General features: G+C 41.5%; 1 protein-coding gene across 1 annotated transcript in view; it reads right to left on the reverse strand.

Annotated features, from left to right (window-relative positions):
* The window catches only part of LYST (lysosomal trafficking regulator), a 155805-nt gene extending 148986 nt beyond the window's left edge, over positions 1-6819 (reverse strand). Inside the window, exon 1 of the mRNA XM_060243203.1 lies at positions 6765-6819. The gene's annotated coding sequence lies outside the window, so the exon portion shown is untranslated. The remainder of the gene's footprint in view (positions 1-6764) is intronic.
* Between the last annotated feature and the right edge of the window lie 1286 nt (positions 6820-8105).

The raw sequence follows: 8105 nt of genomic DNA on the forward strand, positions 1-8105 counted from the left end.
GGCCATTATTCACCAGCCTTAACGTATTTTGTTCCATCAGTCAGAATTTTTATATTACTGGTGAGAGCACATTGTTATGCTCCCTTTTTAACCAGCTCAGGGTCTCCAAGCCAGCAAGAAATGAAAAAAACATTAAAACAAGCTGTCAAAATACACAGAATAAAAAATTAAAAACAATAGTTAAACAGACACTGTTAAAACAACTACCTGCACAGTAAAACCTGTACACAGGAAAGAGGGTCTGTGGGGGAATGACAGAAAAAACCAGATAATTATTCACCTGGTGCCATGACCAAGAAAGCCTTTCTTGGGGTTACTACATGTGTAGCCTTAGACAGTGGGGGCACCCAAAGAAGGGTCACTGAAGATGACTTCACTGATTGGGTACATTCGGATGGGGGTATGTTGGTCCCAAACTATATAGAGCTTTTAAGGTCAACACCAACACCTTGAGCCCAAAAGCTAGCTGGGACCCAGTGCAGGCAAAACAAGACTGGAATTATATGCCCTTTTGATTCACTCTAGTCAACATCGCTGCAGCATTCTGTATCAAAAACTCTCCCAAACATTCTTCAAGGGCAGCCCCACAAACAGCACACTGTAGTAGTCAAATCCAGATATTACAAAAGCAATCAAAATATTACTAAGGTATTACAGTGAAAAGTTCTTTCCTATCCAGTGAAGGCCACAGCTGGCTCACCAGTCAAAACACTTCTGCCCACTGCTGCTTCCTCCTTACCCAACAGGAAGCCTGGATGCTGCAGCACACCCATGCTACAAGCTTGTGCCTTTAAGGGGGAGTACAAACCCATCCAGAACAGGAGATCCATCAGTTACTGGGTAAATCCTTCCATTCACCAGTAGCACCTCCATTTTGGAAGAATTAAGTTTCAGCTTATTAGCCCTCATTAGCAGAGGTGGGATCATGGGCCTGGGATAGAGTACCCGCATTGCATGCTGAAGGTCCCAGGTTCAGTCCCCAGCATCTCCATTATTTAAAAAGATCAGGTAGCAGAAGGCATTTAACACAGGCATTTACGTGCAGACTCTAAAGAGTTCTGTGTTACTTCAACACTAAATCAAATTGAAATTATGTTAAACAACTGAACAGCTATTTGGAGTGTCCCAGCATGCAGATATATGAATTTCCAATGGCCATTATAAAGCTTAGATATGCAATGTGTTAAGTTAATGAAAGAAAAACATTGACTTTAATTTACACAGAAATAAAGCACCCAAGTTCTGGCCATTCCACAATCATTTAAACAGTGAAAAAGCCATAATGTTTCTACAGCCCCTTAAATATTTTAAAAAGAAATCCATTAATGCTATGATGTCCTTCAAGATAAAAAGGGCAAAAAATTGAATTTTGGCTCTAAGAGAATGATAAAGCTTGCATGGAACATCCTGGCAGCAGCATTCCTTAAATTACCTTTCAGCCAACCACTGAGCTAATTTGTGGCATTAGGCCACATATGGATAGCCAGCTTCTTAAGCATCTAGATGTCTGACCATTTTAGCCCAAGCTGAATGCAGGGGTGTCGAACTCATTTGTTATGAGGGCCAAATCTGACATAAATGAGACCCTGTTGGGTCAGGCATCTCGGGCTGGGCCATGTGTGTACCTATTTAAGATTAGGTAGTAGAGATATAAACTTTATAAAGGACACAGACAAACACAATTTAAGATTTTTTTAAAAAAAAATGCTTAAAACAGCACTTGGTCTTAAAGGTGCTTTCTCTGTATTTCACCCATGAGATCCAGAGAACTGGGCAAGGGAAGCTCTGGCTCTTTCCTTCCTTCCCAGGGAACCAGGAGGGGGAGGAACCACAACCAACAGAAGAAAGAGAGGCTTGGCTCAGTAACTCTGCTGTGCAATTGAGAGTCTGGCAAAGCAAGCTCTGCCCCCCCCAAGGGAGGAGCCTCAGCCAATGGAGAAAATAGAGGCTTTGCTCTGTAGCTCCTGTGTGATTGAGCGAGCCTTGAAAAGCAAGCTGTGATGCAGAAGGAAGCAAGAGAGAGAAGAAAGCAGAAGACAGCCAGTTGCCTGGGGGTCTGTTAGCCCTCCGGGAGCCTGATTCAGCCCCCAGGCTGCATATTTGACACCCCTGGACTAAAGTTATTCTATTATTTACTGAACAGTCCAATGAAACAAACTGTCACCATCATAAGCAGTTTCCTATATTATTACTCAAAAAAAGTTTACATTATTACACAAAAAGCCAAAGTACTGTTGGGCTTAAAGGTGCCACTGGGCTCAAACGTTGTTCTGCTGCTTCAGAACAACACAGCTACTTACCTGAATCTACATACATACTTCACTAGTATGAATGTTGTGACAGCATTGCTATAATAGTATCAGAGAATAAACAGAGGAGAATAGGGAAGTAAAGAAAAATTGGGAGCACATTTTAAACTTACTCAGGTTGTCACAAGAATTATTTAGATACATGTTAACAGCAGCAAGAACACAGTTTGCATCTATTTGGAAAATAGAAGGTTGTCCAATGAAAGAGACTGGTGTGATAAATTAGCCAAATATGTTGTAATGGCAAAGTTAACGAACCTAGTAAGTAAAAGACCAATTGAAGAATTTCAGCAGAAATGGAAAGCTTATTATGGTCAAGGTTAATAAGCGATTACTAGCCTGTATTATCTGATACAAAAAAAAAGCACCTCCTGGAATAATTACAGAAAGAGGGAGAAACTATAATCATTAATGTAAAATTTTAACAGTTATGTATATATGTTATAATCTATACATCTATCTAATAATACCAAGTAACACGACTGCCCACCTGAATCTAATACCAAGTAAGCAATGTGCAGAGTACGTTTTAAGAAAAAGGAATCATATATATTACTTTGAAATTCTTATTTTAATCTGTTTATAATTTGTCATGCTTATTTTGTTCTTTTTAAAAAAGAATACTGACACTCAGAAACCATTGTTGAGAAATTGTGGAAAAAATATGATACTTTTGTGATTTGTATCAAATATCAGAATTGTGTCCTCAAAAAAGACAAAATGCAGTAACTGCTGATGATTATATTTTTCTGATTTCAATACTGCCCTTTTTCTGGTATCCCATTACCAATATAATAATAATAAAAACATTGTTACGAAAGTTGCTCAGGCTAGAAATAAAAGGTTTGATCCTGCACTTGCACTAACGGAACACATTCATGGAAGCAATTTTCATCAGCTTTCCCTTCCCAACAGCTTATGGTGCCTCCCAAAATGCTGCAACTGGAGGCCTGGGAATTCTCCATAACATATGCCATACAACTTACACATGGGGATGAGGCTGCAACAAGGACTCAGCAGGAATCCATCCTTATGCCAACATACCTGGAGCCTGTTCCATTGAAGGAGATTCCAGCTAAGTTCTTCTTAGTGCTATATCGCATTCTATTCTAGAGGTGTTCCCTGATCCCAAAGTTCAGCAATGGCATTTGGAGGGGGAAAAAGCAAATAACTACTTCCTTGAACTTGATTTGCTAATATAAGAATGGATTCAACTCACTTAAATGCTAGCATCCACAAAATTCTATTTTCTTTATTTACTTTATTTGTATTCCACATTTCTGTCCAATGGAGAACTAAAACAGCTTACATCATTCTCTTCTCTTTTTAATCCTCACAACAACGCTATGGGATAGGTTAGGCTGAGAACATGTAAGTGGCCTAAAGTCACCCAACAATCTTAGAAGGCAGAGTGGGGATTTTAACCTGAGTTTCTAGATCCTAGTTTGACTGTGTAACTACTATACCAGGCTGGTTCTTTTTAAAATACCTGATTTCTAGCATTTGCTGAATGTTGACACTACTTCAGCATTTTTTTTTCCCTTTTTGTGCGTAAATGAAAGCTCACACCTCGAATAAAATTTTGCTGGTCTTAAAGGCGCCACTCGACTCAAAAGTTGTTCTAATACTTTCCACTAGTCATGGGAAACCCCAAAATAATAAAAACAAACAGGTGTCTTGTGACAAAGAAGACTACTGCTAGAATAAAATTTTGTCAGCTTTTGAACTACCACAAGGTTCCTTTTTATCTTTGCCATAATAGACTAAAATGGCTATTCTTCTGGAGCAAAGACAAAAAGCAAACTTTTTTATTATTTAAAGCAGATTTTAATTGATCTTTACCATTTACCTGTGGTCAGGCAGAATCTAAACATTAACTTAATTCAGACTCTGAATTAGAATCTAGATTCAACTCTCTTTCAAAGATTTATACAGATCAGGATGTAATGGAAATACCTGAAGTTAACAAAAAGTAGTTTTGGAGCTGGTTGTGATGAGATTCTGCACAAATATATAATAGTAGAAGGGGAAAAATTAAGTTTTGATAACAAAGAGGATAAATAATAATAATAATAATAATAATAATAATAAACTTTTATTTGTATCCCGCCCTCCTCGCCGAAGCAGGCTCAGGGCGGCTAGTCTCCCTTTTCAGCTTTAGTGGTGTAAAGTGAAGTCTGCAAAATTGTCTCTTTCATATTCCAAGGTAAATGGAAAACTACATGTGCATATCAGTACTCAGAAAAGTAAAGATGAATACAGGACAATCGAGCGTAACTAAGTCAGCAGCTTTTAAGACTTATAGTTTAAAGTAAATAACATGATTAATTTAGAGGGATCAATGAAAAAATGCACTGTGCAAGTGCTGCTGCAATATGAACACTATTTAGATTGTGACTCTACAGGCAGGGACCTGTGTACTTTTATATTATATATACCATCTAGTAAGGTATTTTCACACACCTTACTTTTCTTATAAAATATGTTTGTAGGAAAGAATAAACAGTAATTTAATATGGTTGTCCAAGTAATGTATTACATGGAGAAAAATTTAACACTAGAGTTGAGCTAAGTGACACATTCTCAGTTCAAAATGATCTCAAGTTACTAGATATACTTTTCATATAGCTATGGATATGAAGGGAACAATATTCCTCCTGTTAAACGCACATTCAGATCTGTTTGGGGGTTTTTTGGGGGGGGGGCAGTGTTAAACAGGGTTTATAAGCTTGGGATTGAAAGTACAAGATCAGGTTCAGCCCAGCTGGATACCTCTGAACAAATCACTGTCAGCTTAGCCTTTGTAAGACTAAAATGTTACAGATATCATAGACCCACCTGCATTATAAATGAAACATGTGTAATGGATTAGGCCTAAAATATAACCATTAATTACTCAGGCAGTGCTCCTCATGTAAACAGCAGGACTTCCTCCAGAGACATGAAGCTGATAGCTCCTCCTTGCCCTAACCCAACTTGATTATTCTTGAGAAATGAGCGATATTAATTGCAAGAAGCTGCATTCTTTCATGAACATATGAAGCTGCCTTATACTGAATCAGACCCTTGGTCCATCAAAGTCAGTATTGTCTTCTCAGACTGGCAGCGGCTCTCCAGGGTCTCAAGCTGAGGTTTTTCACACCTATTTGCCTGGACCCTTTTTTGGAGATGCCGGGGATTGAACCTGGGACCTTCTGCTTCCCAAGCAGATGCTCTACCACTGAGCCACCATCCCTAAACCAACCAACCCACCATGCTAAACGAATAGTGCTAATGCACAATGGGCCATACCTATACTATCACAGATTATGTGCTTCCTTCCAAGACCTCAAGTTGATGTCTGTGTTGGGAAGGTCATCCATCCCATTATTGTTGCCTTGCTGGCTCCTGACTGTCAGAGCTACACTTTCCCATTCAAACTATCTTTGTGTTTCTTTAAATACATAGTTTCAATTAAGGGCTTTAAAAAGCCTTGCTACAGTGCCAATGCAAGGTGCAGGATAACAGAACAGACACAAATAACAGTGTGAGGAAGTTGTCCAAGAAGGCTCAGGAAAGAAAGGGGGAGAGATGTGCTTCAGATGTAAAGCTTTTAGAGAAGTCCTCTCCTACACTTGGCAACTGCAATCTACTGCTGTATTAATGAGAATCATGCCCACTATTATAATGCATCGTTTCTCCTCTGCATACAACTGGAGTGCTGCTATGCCTACTATCATTACCTTTCCCTCCACTCTCCTGCAGCCTGTCTGATGCTGGCTGAGACAGACACAGCCTCCTGGCAAATACTGTATTCACCAGAGCGAGTAATATAGCAAGGACTGTAATGCAGAACCACCAACAAACACAAGACCAGGGGGGGAAGAAGAGAACCACCACTACCATCTATGACACCCGCGAGCCATTTGGCTCTTCGTCTTCTACCACTGAGCTAATAAAAGTTACCATCTCACCTCCTAAGGTTGTCTGACAGAGCATACCCCTCACGTGAACGCTGCAGAGCAGTAAGAGCTGTTGTGTAAAATTCCCGCTTTTTTTAAAAAAGAAGGGAGGATAAGAATATTTATGACCCAAGTTGTTTAAGAGTAAAGACCTCGCTAAGAAAAGCACCCGCTGCTCCCTTACAGCACAGTCACACAGCAGAAGGCAACACTGAGCAAAATAGGGCAAACTACTCAGGCACATCAGTACAACAATGGAGTGGGAGCAGGGGCAAAGGCGACTGGCACCACCGCCGCAACCAAGGCAAGGGATCCGCTTCCTCCTACAAGACTCGACAGAACCCGGAGGAAAGAGTTTGAAGGCTGCGCCTGCCCTGTCAAAAGACAAACCAAACAAAATGGGGGGGGGGGAGGAGTGAAGCATGTCAGAGAAGCCACCCCCTCCCTCTCCCTCTCCTTAGGCCGCGCACAGCCACAGCTGCTGCGATTCCTCTGCTTCCTTCCCGTCCCTTACCTGCTCCTGCCTCCCGCGCAAAGCCGCCCCGCCCGGCCTTCCACCAGCGCCGCTCTTCTCTCTTTGACAGCAGCGGCCGCGGCGTCCAAATGCTGTCCGTGGCAGAGAGGAATCCTGCCGCCTCAAGCCCTCCCTTCTCCACTTCCAGTCGCCAAGGAAACGCCGAAGCCCGCCCCCTCCAGCAGCTGCCGCACTAGCAACACCGAGCCAAGCCACCAACTAGGCCGCGCGGGCTCCCTCCTCGCACACCCTTCTTGCCCACGTGGGCCTCGGGGACCAATGGGAATGGCGGATTCGAACCTTGACCCTTTTCTGATGTAGGGCTGGTTTTTTTTTTTTTCCGGCGGCGTCGGCGCTAGGCGTTACCCCTTTCTTTGCGCGCGGTTTAGTCTTGCGCTCCGAATTTCTTTTTCTCCTGTCATCCAGCCGCCACACCCTGGGTTGTGCCGTGTTTTATTATATAGTGACACCTTTCTTGTTTACTGCCCCTTTTTCTCGTCCGTTATTCTTCCTTCAGAGCAAATAGTTTTTCGTGGTCGTAAATGGATTTCCTTGAGCAAGGCAGGCTTTTTTGCCTCCCCCCCCCCCTCCGCTTATGGATTTGGAAAAGATGTACTTAATGGAGTATGTTGTAGCGGATATGCAGTTTGCAAATGTCTGTCATTAGTGGTAGAATCAATTCAGCCTGCTATAAATAAATAAACGATAATAGCTGTATATCCAACGCATTCATTCCTTCTGCTGCTTCTGAGCCTTTCATTTTATGTCTTAGCGTATTTGCGTTTCCACTCTTCGTTTCCTGTCTTGCTTATAAAGTCTGATAAAGTGTGCTTAGCACACGGAAGCTTACGTTCTGAATAAAACTTGATTGGTCTTAAGGGTGCACCTTGATTCCTGCTTTGTTATGAAGTCTCAGTTCCTTTTTTTGCCATTGCAGGCAGTTTCAAATAAACTAATATTATAGATATTCTGCCCATTTTCATGTTCCATCTGACTCATTTCCTAATGTGGAGAATGTGTTTGGGTATTCCAGCAACCAGCTGTAAATTGCACCCATGTGAAATGTGAAAGCCAGCCAAAAAGAATTGGGATCATTGCTATAATGAATTGTCTGCTGGACCTGGCCATAAATCAGCAGTGCTCTCTATCTAGTTACGAATTCATGTCATAGCACGTAGTAATTTATCACCCGCAGGACCAGGGAGATTTGATAGCCAAGATGTACATGTAAGTGGTCAAACAAAGAACTTCTGTTACATTTGGGAAAAAAGCATCCCCATGGGTGGTTTCCCACCTTATCATTACTGTTGGAACTCTCAGGCTATCTTTCTGAGCATCTTT

This window comes from Heteronotia binoei, chromosome 1 (genome assembly GCF_032191835.1).
Source record: "Heteronotia binoei isolate CCM8104 ecotype False Entrance Well chromosome 1, APGP_CSIRO_Hbin_v1, whole genome shotgun sequence".
NCBI lineage: Eukaryota > Metazoa > Chordata > Lepidosauria > Squamata > Gekkonidae > Heteronotia > Heteronotia binoei.